The 17990-nt window shown below is 38.7% G+C and overlaps 1 protein-coding gene across 1 annotated transcript in view; it reads right to left on the reverse strand.

Annotated features, from left to right (window-relative positions):
• Nucleotides 1-17990, reverse strand: part of BASP1 (brain abundant membrane attached signal protein 1) — a 48043-nt gene that overhangs the window by 8679 nt on the left and 21374 nt on the right. The gene's annotated exons all lie outside the window — the stretch shown is intronic.

Raw genomic sequence — 17990 nt, forward strand, 5'->3', positions numbered from 1 at the left:
TGTTAGGCATATGGTTGGAAAGGGGAACTCTGTGGTAAACACCTGTTTTGCAGAGACTGGGATTAATTTTACAAAAAACTTTCTGTAGAAGTAGTTTGTGGTCTTCAAAACTAACCTGACATAATAAGCCAAAACCATAAGTCTGTGCCTTCTTATTATTCATCTTGAGTTGTAACATCACCTTGGTTTCTTTATGCGTGACTCCCCAAAAAGCATTTAAAAAAAAATATTTTACATTAGCCAAAGCTTTCTAATCTGCATCCTAGAATTAAGTTCCTAAATAGGAAATTATGCAAATTTTAGAGGTGCTCATTAACTACATCTTTCTAACTGTTCAGTTCCCAAGAGTACTCGCGGCAGAGAAAGAGAGAGGTGAGATTCCTTACATATCATTCCAATTATGGTGAGCCACTTTTTGTCTCCTTCAAATACTTTAGACAACACCACCACACCTAACTACAAAAACATGCAGGGTGACAAAATCCTAGGTAACAGAACAATTTCCTTCTAATTTATATTTTTCTTAGGTTTTGTCCCTCCAATTCAGTCTCTGTCACCAATCTTCAACCACAAATATATTGGTAAGGCTTGCAGACCCCTGAGCCATTTTGAGTGCTTCTGAAAGAGCTATTCCAAACTTGCAACAGTCAGATGCTAGTAAGCAGTGAGAATATCCTTCTCCTCTGCTCTGCAATCTTGATGAAGAATAGAAGTGCAAAGATATCCATCCAGGAAGGTGGGAAAATGAGTTTTTTCAAGTATAACATCTATCATCTATATTTCTCTAGCTTCATCCTCAAAAAGGAACATGCAGACTTATACTAAATGTACTGGAGACATTTTTGAGGCTCTACATTTACATTATGTCTTTAACATTCCCTACTTTTAAAAACTTTATTACTTTAATGCCCATTTAACTGGTCAAACTAGTTTCAGTCAAACTTGAGACAGTCCGTAGAATATAAGTTGCAGTATATTTAGAAGAAATAGATACACTAATTTTCAGATTTCAGAACTACCATTTTTACTTTGAAAATAGATTCTCCAATGTGATTGCCAAATTCTTTGGAATTTTTCTTTCCCATCTCTAGGCTGGTCACTGAAAACAGCACTGGGTATATGCCCCAACTGTAAAGAAACATCCTGCAGCTGGAACTGAAATTCTTAACAGATACAGCAAACCAGGGATGGGTCACAACAAACCTCAGGCCATATATTTTCCTTCTTATGTTTGCATAATAGCCTTATTACAGGCATTACAGGTAGTGAGTGAAACCACATTTATAATCATGAACCAAATCTTATTGTTTCTGAGGCAGCAGCATGCCCTGGCAGCCCCAAAGGCCAACCATACCCTGGGGTGCAGCAGCCCCAGCACTGCCAGCAGGGCGGAGGGAGCGGCTGTCCCCAAGCTGCCATTCCCCCAGCACATGACCCCCTCATCACACCACAGAGCAGACAGAGGAGCAGGGAGCCAAGTTCAGCCACCGCCAAGTCAGTGCAGCACTCTGCTGCAATGTCTCAGTGTTCATGAGGGCGCTGCAAGCCCCTCCTTCCAAAACACACAGTGTAGAGTTTACTCAGCAAAACAGAAGGTTAGGAATTTAAATGAAGCGTTTATTGTTGACTCCTTTATTCCATTACTTAAGTATTCAAGTATTGTAATGTCTAGAACCTAGGTAACACATTCCTTATGCTCTTTTGTAAGTATCAGCTTGATAGTAAGCTGCACCACCAGCTTTTCTCCATTTTCTTCCAAAAGAAACAATTGCAGATCCACATGGTACTCCAGCAGATACTATAGCTTTAGGTTCAGACAGTGGAAGAAGTTGCTTGATTTAAAAAAAGCACCTACAGTTCTTTTCTCCCAAACGTGAGTCACAGACACACGGATGCTTCAGGCAATGTTCCCGCCTTCCTGCTACCTTTGGCCTTGAACACCACAGTGGCATTCCTCAGAAATAAAGGTTTATGGATGAATTGAAGAATTAAGCCCATTTCATCCTCCAGTTATTTCACAACTGCTAATGACAGTTAAATTAGTCATGGAAACATTGTTCTGAATGTACCTGCAAGTTTCACATTGCACTAGAAAGCTGAGGGCGCTTGTGGCAGGGGAACAGAGCTACACAGCAGGTTTCCTTGGTAGAAACTAACCATCTGGAGGTGGTCAGCACAACACCTGCTTTCAGCCTCAGCAGCACTTAGAGGGGATTTTACAATGACTTCCTGAAGTCAATGTGCTGCCTGAAGAGCTGCTGCATGTGCCTCCCTGCAGTAACAATTTTTGCCTTTTCATCATCATTTTAAGTGAAAATTTCTGTACTGAAGTCAATGTATGCAAGTCCAGTCATGTTTCACAAAATGTTAAAACTACCTGTAATTAAACTCTGCAAGACAAGACTTTGGGCTGAATTACATGAAAAACCTCCCCCTTATGAGCATAGTAACAATGTCTGCACCATATCAGCTTTCAGCTTCTCACAGCTCTGTCGTAATAATGAAGATGTGCTCTAAAGAAGTAGCAGAAATGCAAGCTAGCATGCTTAGCATTCTGGAATACCTTTTGCATTCATATACCTGGATACTCTTTTGTGCCATTTACATTTTCTACCTTGCTGTAGCTTTCCCTGTTACACAAACTTTGTCACTTCAGTCATGTTCATTTCCTGATTCTCATACTTGTACAATACATATATATATTTTTACAACAGCATGCACATAACACAAAAGAAAATCTTATGTTCCAAACTTTTTTTATTTTGATTTAGATATTTAGAATGCATGTTCATGCTGGTTTTTAACTTTTTAAAATCTTTTTCTTTTTCCTTTGTTTTTCTTTTTTAATCAAAGCATTGCATTCAAACTACCTAACTTACTGGTTTCACTCCAGTCATTGAGGGAAGATTATCAAAATAATATGGAATGTGCATACAACAATCACTGGCAAGCAAAGAGTATCAAGCATCTGATTTCTGTTTTTTTCCTTGCAAATGTCTCTCTCCGTCATTTTCACCGCTACTAATTTACATTCCTGTAATGGCTGTTCAAAATAACAGGATGCCTTAAGCAATCTTTTTATTAAGACTAGCAATGCTCTCCAAACATTCAGAAATCAGAGTTACATTTCTTGAACCAGATGAAGAACCATAGGTGTATATCAGCAAACTGTCCTGTGGAGCCTATTACATCCCCATGATACCACGTTTTGCTGTGAGTTGTATGTGTTTAGAGAGTGCCATAGATGACTCTGAGAAAAGAGGCGGAGTTTGCTTTTAACTTTCAGTGGCACAAGCTGACGCAGGGTATTGCAGAATCAAAACATTGTCTATTTGAGAGCTTTGTCTTGTGTCTCAACATGACAACGGTTTGCTTTGAGAAATCCACTTTGAAAACATAAAGTGTTTCTTAGAATCCCATCATAAGAGCTAAGCCAGGATATAAGCTGTACCATGTCATGTGCTAGGCTGTTAAACACGTCAGCTTGGATTTGAGACTCCAGATGTAGGTTGATTGACTAGATTTCTTTCTGACCTCTTCACTGACTGTATCTTTTTTTTTTTCTTTTTTTTTTTTTGGCTTGGTTTTGGTTCAGTTTATACAGGGATGGCAGATCAGCCCTCTGAGAGGGAAGGTTGCACAAGATTGAAGGCTGGCAAGTTTCTTCGGCAAAATTTAAAGTCAGTAGCTAGTTCAGTCCCTGAATTGCACTAAGGAATTTATGTTCAAACCAAGCAAGACAGGAATCCAATTTAATAATTACTCAGCTAGAATCGTCCCAAGCTAGTGGCTATAGAAAAAAGAGAAGAAAACGCAATGCAGAAAGAATCAAAGGAAAAACAGAAATCATGACAAGTGATCAGGTGTATATTTCCTCTAAATAAAACAGCTCACTTTTATTTTGCATTTAAATACTGGGAGGAAATCTCACCATCTTAGAGATATCACCTTTAAACTTACAAAACGAAAGCAAAACAGAAATAGCTTTGTAGGGATAATTGTGGAGTTGGATGTAGTTCCTTTTTCTCTGTGTCCTCTGAGCACTGCCTTGCATTTTGTGACTACAGATGTAATTAATGTGGCTGCATTTCAATTTTTGAAGTTCAGAATTGCTTTAGATTATATTACTCCTGAAGTGGGCTAGCTCTCCATCAATGTTGTATATATGTGCCAATTTACAGTTTTGGTCCACTCAGACCATGTAACAGAAAAGAGCTTACCTTTGAAGGCCCACATACTGTACAGAAAATTGTGGAGAGTTCTGAGAGTCATTCCTTAGCTTCAAGGAGCTTTCTGTTCATGGCTATTTGAAAGTTATCTATTCTAACCAAAGAAGGCAAGCAAACAGTATAAAATATAACTAAGCTATTTCATGATTAAAATGAGAAGTCTTTCAATGCAATGGAGATGTGAAAAGCATGAAAGATTGGGTTTCATTTTTCAAGACAGAGCTATAAGAACCATGTGAACTTCCATTAGCACTTTCATTGCTAAAACATTTCATTAGAAGCCCATGATTTAAATGAACACCAGGTCCCATTTTGCTGCCCCCCATACTAGCACATACATGAAATCCACCTGTGCCCTATAATTTCCAGGTTTAAAATGGTATGACAGGATACCAAGACATTTTAATGTCATGAGCAGCGCACAGTTGCCAAGACTCCCCAAAATAACTGGCTTTTCTAAAGTTTTTTCTCATCAGTTCTCCTGGCTGGCAATGTAGCAGTAGTCAGACTGAGCAGCCCATCAATTTGTTTTTTTATTTCTTCTAGTAGAAGCTTAGATGGTGGTACAGAGTCCCTGTGTTCCCCTATGAAATCTCATTGAGGAACTGGAACCCAGTGAGTCCCTCTGCCCTGCTACCTCAGATCTGGCTACCAGGGTTTTTGAAATTCATTTGCTAAGGGCAGGATGGCAAAAGAGAGCTGTGTTTCAGGAAGTTTAAGATGTTGGCTGTTACAACCCGAGGGGCATGCAGCTCTGCAGAAACTACGCATAGTTTGCACACTGCAGTTTTCTGGGCAAACCCCTCTCATGCACAAAGCGAACAATAAATTCACCCATCCCAGGCCAGGAGGATGATTCAAGTGTATAAAAGTCTCATATCCATACTTAGAAATATTAATCTCACAGCTCCATACTACTTTAGAAAATGCTAAGTGAGGTAATATCAAGAAATACGTATCAAGAAACATGTGACTGGTTTAACACTACTTGTAAACCAAAATCTTCACTTAAGTCTCTTAGGTGTCACAACCTTTGACTGTGGTATTTATTCTATTTCTGAAACATGAGTAACTGGTAAACTATACCACAACACAGTTTCTTCTGTTATTTATTCTTAAACATAATTAATTATTTTTATTTTTTTTATAAATGGCCAATTTCACTGCCCACTTTCAGTTCAGCAATTCTTCATTGCCATGGGACAAGGCTTCAATTTAATTACTCATTGGCTTCAGGAAAGGAAAGATAAAAAAGTATTTCTTTTCAAAGTCTTGACTAATATCCCCTCAAATTTCTATGTGAATATATGAGGGTAAAAATAGGGGTCCTTTTATTCTGGTTGCTAGTGAGTGCCAATATCTCTCATGTCACACACTCTTCTTGAAAAATCTGTCATGAGACACTTTATTCAAATATAGAAATCAAATAATGACAGAATTATTCTCTTTATTTATAACAACTTAGAGAAATTATGCAAAACTACCATTACACTAGTACATTTTGTCATAGCCTGCCATTCACATTTATTTTGTGTGACCCATCTCAGCTCTGCCTTTTTCTTCAAGTCTAAAGAACCAGCCTCACCTTCCAGTCATCCCTAAAATCACACCATGTTCCTGTGGGACAGAACTCATATTTTAAGATGAAATGTGCCATCCTTGAACAGTGAGACAGAATCCCTTGGAGCAAGCTCCTGGCAGCCATCAAAGTACAAAGCTCAACATGATAAAAATGGCTGAGCTCTTACCTTCCAAAACTTAAATGTGGACAAGTATCACTGAAATAAAACTGTAATGTAGTACAAAATCATGAGAATATCTCCCTCTGTCTGTTTTCTGGGGTTCGTAGCAACCTAGAAATGGATGAGGCATAAGCTCAGAGCCTACTTCCATCTCTTCCAGCTGCTGGAAGTCCAGCTCATCTGAATCTAACTTTCTCTTTTGGAATATTGGTAACATCACTTTTCTTCCTCAAGAAAGCTCTGGCTGCTCCCAGCAGGTGCTGTAAAGAGTTAAAGAGAATATTCTGTGTTTTAAAACATAAACTCTTTCCATACGAATTCATCACCTCAAATCTCTTCATTAGAGAATGTTGTTCTACATCTGGCATTGTACTAAATTACTATCTCTGAAACATATTAGAATATTGTAATGAACAAGTCACTCATCCAGATTCTACGATTTTACAGTATGGAGATGTAAAGCGTCTCTGAACATTTTCAGGTATAAGTGAAAGCTCCTCCTGGAATCAAGCTCCTTTGCAATTATGCCTCCAGGCTGAGAACATCTGTACATGGACGTTTTGATTTATAGTTCCAAATGCGCACATTTCAGTCAGTTTTGGTTCACGTGATGAGAAGGATTTTTTACTCAAGCTAAGAAAGCTTAGGTGTATCCAGCTGGATAAAGATGAAGCTTCTGCTTGGCAGCCATCTTAGAACTTTATTAAAGACAGATGTAAGAAAATAAAGTAATTTTGCTTAAATAGAACATTTTGAATGCCTGAAAAACTACAGCAAATCCCTTTGAACCTGCTTGTACTAAGTTTTCAGGCACTGGTCTGAGACATCATAGCTTGTGCTGCTCTTATGCTACGTTTATTAATCAAATGCATGTCTCTGTTAAAAGGACCTTCCTTTTTTGGAACAATCTCTCAAATATTAACAGATGTAAGAGGAAGCTCTAAACTGGTTCACTAACTTTCCAAGACCTTTTTAAAGACTATGAAAGTTTGAAAATTCTGAGTTATATTTGTTACACACTGCAGAAGCTGCATTTCCTATCTGTAGATCTGTGTTTAGCAACTATATCATTACAACAATGGAAAGTTGTGAAAATTAAAAATATTATCCTTTAGGTTGTGATTAAATATCAAACAGACTTTGCAACACAGTGCTACTGAAGGTGGTGCTCAATAGGGCAGGAAACAGAAGGCTCTTCTGCAGGGATTAACAAGATTTGGGAATCTGAAGGATGACAAATTTCTATAAATTGGGTCCAACACCTGTAAACGTCTCCTCAAGCCAGCCTGTATTCAGGAGTTCCAGAAGCCTTGTTAGATTAGACCAAGAGCACAGATTTGGCCAAGGAAATAAATAATACCAGTGGGAATGAAGAATGCTCATGGAGTTCTCAGTTCTTAGCACCTGCACCAAGGAGCAAGTGACTACAAAGGACCACTGGGGGTCCTTTGATTGAGAGGTCTTATTTTATTAACTGCTTTCATTATCACTTCTGTCAGAGGCCAGTTAGTTAGAAAAAAAAATCAGGTTTGCAAAAAATCCTGGAGGTTGGTGGCTGAGCAAGAAGTGAGGTCAAAGAAATTAAATCATATGAGATCATTACCACACGATGCTCAGTTTCAAGTGAACTCATTTTCTATGAATACTCATTTTCATAAGTTGTCAACTCACAATTTAATCATAACCTCAAAGTGTTTGGATTTATTTAAAGCACCAGTGCTAGAATTTTTTACAAAAACAATCTATCCTTCCATTTTTGAATTCTCATGTTAGTGAGAAAAGCCCTGAAAGAGTCCTAAAACTATATACAAGTTTTTGTTCTCTGGCTTCTTAAGACATTACTGACTTCAGATGATTAAGGGTAGAAGAACTGAACGTTTACAAGGAGCAAAAACTATCTGAAACATTAATTAAAAACTGAATGCCAGTTTATTTTATGCGTTGTCATGGTATTCAGAATGAGTTCTTTAAATTTATATGTTTAAATGTTTCTCATTAGCATGCTTTATTTTGATAAGTTAACCTTGCGCACTCAGTAGTTAAGAAACTGCCATTAGTTACTAACCTGACAAAGTATTACAGTGTTGCCATACAGAGAACAGAAGAGTTGTGGATGGGAGAAAAAAGAATTGAGTCTCTTGTAATCAGTATGTCAGCAGTGGGAACTGGGAGTCGGAATCAGTAGTGGTAGAGAAGAGAGCTGCTCTCAACATTTCAACATTTTTTCCATAGCAAACACATGGAGAATCCAAAATTTTCTTAAAAAAAAAAAAAAAAAAAGGCCAAAAAGGCCAAGAGTAATTTTTTTTAAATAAGAAAGATCTTTGAAAAATCTTTATGGATTTTTTTTTTGATGTTGAGAAGGTTGCCCACAAGCTTGCCACAGTACATCATTGCAAGATGATCTGTGCTATTAGCTCTTCATCTACTGAGCTTCTGGAGTGTTTTCCCATAAATTCTTTTGCTCATTTGCAGTTAGCTGATATTTTGGGTGCTCTGAGTGATTTTCCAGCTGGAGCACTATAGCAATCATTAGATTTTATTTATGTTATTTATAGCATTGAGCAAATCCACAAATGAAAACCTCAGAATTTGAAATTTCCTGCCTGTCAGACCATTTTTACTGTTTCTCCTGGATATTTGTTTCAGTCATGTTCCTATTTTTAGTGATCAGCAAACAACTATTTGCTATCATACTTGATTAGAAAAAGAGTAGTTCTAAAATTTGTTCAGAATAATTTGGTGATATTATTGGTAATTTGGTAATACAGATATAACTTAATGTTTAATTGCAGTATTACAGAAGAGACAGGAGTTTCCTCTCCTCTATTTAAGTACCAAATTTTATTTTCATGTGTGATGTTTTCAAAATTTAGCTAATGCTTTTCCTTGTGATTTTTCCTTTGAAGATAATTACAAAAAGCAGTGCTAAGCCAGAACTCAGTCTTTACAAAATGCCACCAGCACTAAGCATAATTTTGCAGTTTCACTCAAAGAACTACACAGTAGCGCTTACAGATGCTCAGCAAAAGTTAATCTTCAGCATCTGCCTCCAATTCTATATATTCAAATGAATACTAAGTACTAGATTTTTTACTTACAGGAGTGAAGTTTAGCTGGGACTTTCAACCACATCTTCAGTCTTTTCCAATACAGTTCCCTTCCAATAAACCAAGAAAAATAGAGAGTTTGCTGGCATTACAAATGAGGTTAGCAGTTGGATCAAAGAATGCTGAACCAGGGTTTGTTTAACCTCCTATTTAACATTTTTTTCTTCAAAAATCATGTGTTTCATATGCAGCCCAACTGTATGACGTCTACAGTTATTCCATTATGATCCTCACTTACCAGAAATACACCCATTTTACCAAGCAGCAGATAGAATACATCAGCATCAGTGGTAAACGTGGATGCATATCAACGTCTAATGGCCAGGGGAAAGAAGCTGTACAGTTGTAAATGACCACCCACCAGACTGAGAGCAATTAACCCTGTTTAGCTGAACATCACTATCCTCAGACTGCTTTAACAACCTTTAAATATTATTTAGAAGATTATTGAAAGCATATTCTTTATATTCATGAGGCACAACAGTGCTGCCCCTCTCTAAATCTCTGAGGTTTACAGCCTCCCTGTAACAAGCATCTTAGCACGATGCTATGGAGCAGAATGCACCACTGGGCTCACAAAGATTCAGTGCGTGTGATTAAGCACATGGAAAAAAAGTCTTACTATTCAGCCACAAAGCATGCAACAATTATTTAGATATTTGATTACAGCAAGATAAAATTACAACTTGACTTTCAATCAGCACTTTGTAAATCAACTTCAGACTAATGCCTAAGAAAATATCAAGGCCTGTCTTTCCTCATATGCAGTTATCAAGCAGTTGACAGTTCTGATAATAAATAGGCAGGACAAGGGAGCAAGAGGAGAGTGACTTTGGGCACATAAACTTTCTTGTGCTAAGGAGACAGTTGTTAGACCAGGAAACAAAGTCTGGAGTCAGTTAAAAGTAATGAGATCTCAGAAAAGGGTGTTCTTCCTATTTCTTATTTACTACTGGAAAGGCACACGCACACAAATGCACACACATGCACACACAGACACACACACACAAAAGAAAGAGAAAATGTCATTCTGCTTTCTTTACACTACCTGACATTCCCATTCAGGTATCTGTGCCCATTCTCAATGGATGGTTATCCACAGACAATGGGAGTGCATGGCAGAGCTGTTATTTTCCATCCTGCCTTGTAAGATCAGCAACCTTAGAGCTCTGAAATGCTTTACAAAGATCAGCGCTGCATTGCTGATCTTGAAAATTATTGTACAGATTCCTATAACCCTTACTTTTGCACGATATTTCTGAGAGATGTCTGTGATATTAGCAGGATCCACTTTCTGATCAGAAACTAGAATAAGTTGGTGCAGTATGTTCCTGGTGATTATTAATCCTATCCACCTCTGCAAACTCTCCATCACTGCAAACTGTAAAGTTTAAACAGTGCTTTACATGCAAGGTAAATATGTACTCTTGAGAAGCAACAGGATTTTGCATCTCAGCTGTAAATAGTTATTCTGTATCACTGGGTCAAGATGTATATCTAACCTAGGAATGTGAATAATTTCTATTTCCACTGACATTTGATGAAAAGGGGGCGTAAAAATTGCTTGTTTGTTTTCATTCTAGGCTACATTTTTTTTTCCTCCAGATAAGGAGGATGTTCACTTTTACACTTTGATGGAGGGGAAGAGAGGGCAGAAAACTTAACAATATATATATAGGAAATCTGTCCTTCTCTTTGTTCAAAACAAGTAAGAATATGCGGTCAGGAGACCAGACTCAAACTCATTTTTCATGGGGCCTTTGCAGGCAACAAGTCCTCTCCACCCACTGATGTAAGCCAGGTAACATTCCATGATGCTGGTTGTTGTGCACAGATGTAAGATGTTCTCCTGGCCCTGATAAGAAGTGCAGCATCAGCAAAACACTGTGACCAAGCAGCAAAGCAGCACACAACATAAGTGATCCCCCTCTCAAGCCAGTGCTGGCTTGCTCAAAGGGCCCAGCATCACTGAATGAGTGAGATGAGGCCTACACAAAGCTTCAGATTAAATTTAACAGGAAAGCGTACAAAAAAAAGGTAATATACTTAACTTATCCTTCATAAATAGCCATTCAGAGTCATTGGGTCAAGAAGTATAGCTGACCTAACAGTCTGAACAACCCACATTGGCATAAAATTATTAAAAAGCTCTAAAAAATTCACACCTTGAGTTTTATCTAGAGCAGTTGGAAAATATGAATGTTAGTTACTCAGCAAATGAAAATGTGATTTTTTTATTTTTTTTTTTCCTTTAAAAGATATCTGAAATTGGAGTGATGATCTATGCCTCTGTAACTACTTTTGTAACTGTTTATATTGCTAGAACTGCATAAATTGCATTTATATGCTGAAACTGATTTCTGGGTATGTTTCCTGTGAGATCTGATACTGGACAAACAAGATAATAAAGCACGCAGTCTTCTGTTCTTCACTGTCACATTTTGCTGTGTGTGCCATTTTGGCTCATACATTACCTTTTATGTATGGGCTGTACTTTCAGTGCCCCTTCATTTTTATGAAACACAGCTGTCAAGGACTCCAGTAACAAAGAAATTCCAAAATACTCCCAGGCTTAGGCATTTTCCTGTCTACTACACTGCTTGCAACATTAAAGTGGTATTGTACGAAACAAGGCTGCCTTAAGAGTATAGCTGCCACCATCCATTGACACAGAGTGTTTTAAAATAAGGAAGTAGTAAGAGCCAGAGTTGGAGCATCGCAAGCCCAGTCCAGCTGGATAACATACAAACATCTTACAACTCAGCCTCATTAAAAGAGTTCAGGGAAAGGGCACTGCTGAAAATGAAGAACAAATGTCTTGATTTACAGATCTATGCAGCATTTGCTGCAGTATGTTAAACAGTACCAGAAGTCATTTTTAATCCAGTCTTTTTTATGGAGAAGCTCATAATGATACCCCATCTGTGCTGCTAAGGAGAGACCCAGAAAGGACACAGGCAGCATCAATCATTTGTACTACCTTCTACTGAAAGCTCTTATCAGTAAAAGGTGGTGGCAGTGGTACATGCCTATACAAAAGGCATCTCTGGTTACTTAAGTGAAGACTCTCTTCATCTTCCCTTTCTGATCACTGAATATCTACAGCCAGGCAGTAGGCAGCCCAGGAAATGCACTAAACAGCATTCGAGGCACCCGAAGTACTGAATGCCACCAAGTTTCAGAGGGTCAAATCCATGCTTATAAACAGCGGAAAAGCAGAGACTATATTCATATTGTCACTGCAAGGACATGTTGATACAAATCAGAGCATGGATTTGACCACTTTACCAGTAGAAACAAGCTGTCCACAGCAATCATGCTAGTTGTTGAATAAAGGCTTTTGTTGAGGTATGCACAGGCCTCTGTGAAAAAGCTCTGCACCTTGGCAATTACTTCTGAACTGTTTCTCCACCCTTTCCAAAGACATCTTAGCCAGTTTTCAGATTGGAAGTTTTTTTCCCTCTACTATTGCAAAATGCCCCCAAGCACTGCAGATCTCACTGAGGAGAAAGCACCCACTGCCCCACTGTCTGCCAGTGGGGGATTGGGTCAAAACAGCTGTGCTTGATTTAAAGGTGTGCTTCTTATGGTTTGACTTTTGTGTGGTCCTGTGTCGAGCCAGGAGCTGGACTCAGTGATCATTAGGGTCCCCTTCCGACTTGGGATATTCTATGATTCTATGATTCTTTGCTGTGGAACTTAGGGAGAGAAGCAGCAATTCTTGCTACAGTCACTGCTGAGGGGTCTGAGAAGGCAGCATAGTGTGAAACGTGAGGTTTGGTTTCAAGTCCCTGCCTTGACCAGCTCAGGGGGAAGAATACAAGAACTCTATCTGAATGAACACTTTGAACTTTAGATCTCCAGCAGGCTAATTCGTCCTTCAGCAAGCATGAACAACACGTGCAAGGCAGCTTTCTCTCTTCCCACAGCCATAGGGTCCCCTGGACAACACGTGGATCCAGATGGAAAACTCTGTAAAAACAGATATTTTTCCACAGAGAGACAGTGCAATTAAACTTAATTTGAAGCAGAACAGCCATCTCTGCTCAGTACTCTGAGGGGAGGAAGAATAGGAAGAAATCTGCAAAACTGTACAGCAATTTCATAGCTCTCAGGAGAGAACCCCCAGTCATGCAAGTATGAAAATGAATGGCACTAGTCCAAATATCTTATTCTACCTTGATGCCAACTTGTTATCCAGTCTCTGGCAGAGCACCTGAGATCTCATAAGATTTTTTCTCTTCCTCTCCCAATGCTTTGAAGATATTAATCTCATTTTTACCTCCATAACAATTTCTCCAAGTTTGGGCATCGTATTGGTTAACTTTCTGCAGCAAAGCAATCAGAATAAGACTCACAGGATTATAAGGATCATGTATCCATGGTGATTTTTAATAAGTAGTCTTATTCCCAATAGAATAAATAGAAGCAAGAAACAGAATTGGGCTTCATGGGTGATTTATTTTAATTCATCTCCTAGGAACTAGGATGTTACTCGCTTGACTTCCAGCCAAAAATGGTAAGCCTGGATCAAATTCTTGAGATTCAAACTCAGCTATATTCTACTCTCACAGAGTAGAATAATAAAAAAAAATTGCCAATCTTCCAACCAGAAAAGGACAGGAATTTTGAAGCATATGTCAGGATGTCATGCAGAAAGGAGAACTAAACAGTTACAATTTTCACTTGTATCCATATTAAGTGTACATTATCTATAAGTATCTGTATACACACATACATACACATTTATATGTATATATATGTATACAGGTTCTGCTGAGTGTGAGCATCCCTTGTCACATAGCACTTTCTTGGACCAATTACTTAAAGCCCTCTGTTTCTTGCAGCTAAGTGCTATGTTTTCTGAACACAAGAAGTTTCATTGTTTCTGTTCCTTTTACTAAGTGATTTAATCAAGCTTTTTGAAACTGCTTTCCATCATCATATCACCTGAGATCCATGTTAAACAAAGCACTCGTGCTCTCATCATCTATGGGATTCTGCAACTAAGCTGCCCCAGCACTGATGTGTCCTGAGCAGTGAAGCTGTTTGTGATGCTACAGAGGCTGTACCACGTTTCATTTCATTTCCTTTGTTTTCTACATTAGTTTTTACTCCAGTGTCCTTGCTCAGTCAAGGAGGAAGAAAACCTAAGAAAACAGCCATGCACAGAGTTATGACAACAAAGTAGAATTCGATAGAAAGTTTTTGAGTATATGGAGAAAAGAGACCTGTTTGTCTTGATGCCAAGATGCCATGGTTAGTGTCTTGAAAAAGCTAAGATCAGAAAGGAAATTATGTTAAGACTTCTGAGAAAAGGACTCTGAAAAATGGCAAGTCAGAGGTGAAAGGTTTGCATTCCTTCTGCAGTGTCAAATAGCTCTGTTCCCATAGCTACTGTATGTTGAGACGGATGATGTAGCTACAGCAACAGAGAGCCAACGTTTGTGTTCACTGTAAAATTCCTAAGTTATTACTTACTCCTTCTGTTACCTCCTTCCAAACTTCTAAAAGAGGAAAAAAATCAGGCTGGCTTGTTTTTTGTTTTTTGTTTTTTGTTTTTGTTTTTTTGAATGAAATAAAACTATGCTAAAAGTATTAAAATGAACAGATCAACAGAACAGATAACTGGAGTTGAGTTTGCTCCCCTGGCATTGACATATTGCACCATCCCATGTCCTCCCTGTCCACACTGACTGGGAGCCATTACTGTTTTGCTAAAAAGCAAACTGTCATTGCACTGCTTGATGAGTGATGTTTGGCAGGCTGCAGCTCCTCCAGGTCATGCTGGATTCAAGCGCAGTGCCCATTGATGTGTAAGCCGATTCTCCCATCTGTTATATACGCCTGTTTCTTACCCCCCACCTCCCTTCATGTCTACCTCACTGCTGCTTTGAAGTAATGCCTCTACTTAGAAAATCTGCAAATTTTCATGGCAATTATTTGTTGCTGCTTAGCAGTGTGCTAGTTCCCTACATAATTAAAAGGGAAACATTGCATCAAGCACAGAAAGCACTGTCTAGATCACAGAGCATTTTAATCTTCAGCGTGTTGTTTGCCATGTTAATTGCCAAATGGATAATGTTTGGCAACCCAAGGGCATGTTTTGTTACACGTATATGCTGCTAAACAGAAAAGAGTTTAAAGTTTAACCCACTAGAATGATTTCTGTTTTAATGCCCCAGTTCATGTCTCACCAAAAAAACAAAAGAAGTCTCACTGAGGGATTTATGCTGGCCCTTAGGAGCAACAGTCAACAAAAGCCTTGGTTTCCTGAGGGCCCAGCACAAAACTTTGCCCTGCCTTTGCAGAATCCAAACATGGAGATACCAACAGAAGTCAGCACTCTGAGCTCTACTTTTTTTTTTTTTTTTTTTTTTTTCCCCCTCAATGTTCTGCTTAAAACTGCTCGTTCTCAAAGCTATGTGGATTACTCAAATGGTCAGTCTTCACTTGAACTATAAAAGGATTAAGCAACACTTAAACCCTGATGCAGTGTAAATTAATCAGGAACCATTGATTAGAAAACCAGTGGAGTGTAGATCTATGTTAAAAAGCCAACCCTAGAATATTGTCAATTAAAAAAATAAAACACCCTAGTGCTCAGAAATATTCTCATAGGAGTCCAGAAGGCAGCTGAATCTCAGCATAAATATTTAAAGTTTTAATAACAAGATGTTTATGCGAGCTCATAAATCCGTGTGTGGCATAACTACCCAACATTTATACTGACATTGCTAATTTTGGCTGGTGTGGACAGAAGGAAGGCTCAAGTAAATACTGCAGAGGATTGTTTTCCCAGACCCTGTCTTCCTCTGTCTGTTCAAAATTTCTAAGGCTAGCAGAGACGTTCAGTCAATAGTGGTATTTTTTTTCTTACTGTTCAGGAGAGGCACCGCACAGGTAGCATGTATGCAGAGGTACTCCTGCAGCAAGTGTCATTAGTCAACAGTTTTCTATTAAAAATACGTGGAAAAAAACCACAAGCACAGTCCGAGTTTCAATTTTTTTTTTTTTTTTTTTTTTTTTTCAGAAGAGAATGTAACCACTCAGATAACGAAAAATGATTGTTTTAGAGAGCAGTTTGTTTCTTTCCCGTCCCCTGAAACTGAAACATGTCTTTCCTGCTCCCCAGGACATAGCTTTTGCAAGAGGAAAGTTTCACAACACGGCACCAGGCAGAGCATGTGCACACACCACACACCAGCCAGAGAGAGCAGAAATGGTGCAGGAAATGAAACTACTGTAATTTCACAAGTTTTCACACACGTAGCTGAATATAGACACAAGCTAGCTGAAAAGTGGAAGCAAAGTAGAGTTGATGTGGTTCACGAAATGCAGGAAGAGTGAGAAAAGCTCAGGTTGATATTTCATATGTATTAAAATAACTAAGCAAATTTGAAAATCACCTACTTTTTAACTAAAAAAAAAATCAGCCTCAGCTCTGGGCAATCTAACGAAATAACACTCCCACAAATCATCATTCACCTTGGTGTTGCACTGCCTCTGAAGTGCTGCTGCAGACAATATTTAAACATCTGAGGTGATCTATCAGGTTGCACTGCCAGGGTCCTTCATATCCATATGAAGATTGGTGAGGTACTGGCACAGACTGCCCTGGGAGGTGATGGAATCACCGTCCCTGGAGATGTTCAAGGAAAAGCTGGACGTGGCACTGAGGGACATGGTTTAATGGGTATGGTGGTGGTGGGTTGATGGTTGAACTTGAAATCAGAGATATTTCCCAACCTTAATTATGCTGTGATTCTGTCATCTACACATTTCTGGTGACTGCAGGTTTTGAATGATTGAAGAGCAAAACAGCAGACAGGCTGCTCTCTACAAGCTTTGCAGACAAAAGCATGAACTGCTGTAATTTCAAACAGAACCAGAAAAGACTTCATAAAGGCTGCCCAGAAATGTTTGCCATAGCCCTACCAGTAACAGTTCTGAGATCAGAAGTAAGAAGAGTACAAGATCATCAAAACTGTACCATTAAACATGTGAGATTCCACCTTGCATACCAGGACCACGTTAAACAAGTTTGGTACAAGCCTAAGCAAGGAAAAATGCAAATTCAGAAGGAATGCTTCCAGCACCAAGCACAAACGGATTCTCACATAGATTTTTGCATTAACTCTGGTAGGAATGAATGAACTGGGAGAGCAGGAGTGGCTTTTCTTCAAGCTGTGCCTATGAGGTGAGACTGGTCACAAAGCATTACAAGAAACTGCCCCTCTACCTCATCTGCATTGAGTCTCCCCTATTGAACTGAAAAACACTTTGAAATGACTAGTCCTCATATGGCAGAAAACAAGCCATGGCTCCAGAGAAACATAGGCTTCCTCCTTTCATGCTGGCCATTGTAGCTAGATAAACACACAAACTCCAAAGGAACCCAACTATTTCAGTTGTATTGAGGAACTCTGTGAAAATGAAGTACAAAGCTGAAAAATGATTTGATGTGGGATTGCTTCAGGCATGTTAAGAGAAAGGAGTGTCTTTATTATTTCTTCCTGAAAGAGAGATGGAAATCAGCTTGGTGAATTGGATTCCAGTGCCAGAAAGGCAGGCTGAAAGCTAACAATGGGGAATAGATCATAAGAAATCCGAGTCCTCAAAACTCAGAATTTCCAGTTTTGTGAAATACAAACTATATTTTTAAAAAGATATCCTCTAAATTCAAGGAACTTAAAATAAACACTCACTGTTGTATGAGCACCAGTCTTGTGCGTAATAAAAATACCATATCCAAGATTACATTCCCTCCATTCTTCATTAAGCCCCCTTAAATTTTACACTGTGATCCCTGCCACAACTTGACAAAGGCCTCCTCCCGCCCACCCGAGTTTTGTCTTCTGCTGTATTCAGCATAAGCAATTCTTCCTCCCAGTGATGCTATAGATGTT

Source organism: Phasianus colchicus, chromosome 3 (assembly GCF_987193195.1).
Source record: "Phasianus colchicus chromosome 3, bPhaCol1.hap1.1, whole genome shotgun sequence".
Lineage (NCBI taxonomy): Eukaryota > Metazoa > Chordata > Aves > Galliformes > Phasianidae > Phasianus > Phasianus colchicus.